The sequence below is a fragment of the Arachis ipaensis genome, chromosome B02, assembly GCF_000816755.2.
Source record: "Arachis ipaensis cultivar K30076 chromosome B02, Araip1.1, whole genome shotgun sequence".
In the NCBI taxonomy this organism is placed as follows: Eukaryota; Viridiplantae; Streptophyta; class Magnoliopsida; order Fabales; family Fabaceae; genus Arachis; species Arachis ipaensis.
Window position 1 is genome coordinate 11,019,873 of NC_029786.2, and position 448 is coordinate 11,020,320.

At 19.4% G+C, this 448-nt stretch overlaps 1 protein-coding gene across 2 annotated transcripts in view; it reads left to right on the forward strand.

Annotated features, from left to right (window-relative positions):
- The window catches only part of LOC107624973, a 21,184-nt gene that overhangs the window by 16,137 nt on the left and 4,599 nt on the right, over positions 1 to 448 (forward strand). The window lies entirely within an intron of this gene.

Consider the following 448-nt stretch of genomic DNA (forward strand, 5'->3'; position numbering starts at 1 on the left):
CACTTCAAAAAATGTCTCCAATTTTTTAAAATTAAAAGTATAAATATATAATCATTTTGATTTACCAAATACAAAATAAAATACTGTGGCTTTTTAAAAAGTTTAACAAAGCAAGTTAACATCACTCTTCTATATTATGTTAATGTACAATATTTTTTGGTAGCATATCTCATATATTCAACTAAAAAAATTATAAATACTTTTAATTTGGGGTGTTGGATACCAAATTAAAGAAATAGAATAATGCAACTAAAATACTATAATTATTTTTAGATAATAATACAATATGAAAAGCCAAACATAAAGAAGTGCAAGAGGTGATGTATGATGAAAATACCTTTAACAAATTTTCAATTTGGATTTATATTAATAGAAAAATGTTTTAATTTAATAAAAATTTTAGTTAGAAAATGAGATAAAAATAAAAATAAGAAATAAGAAATAAAAA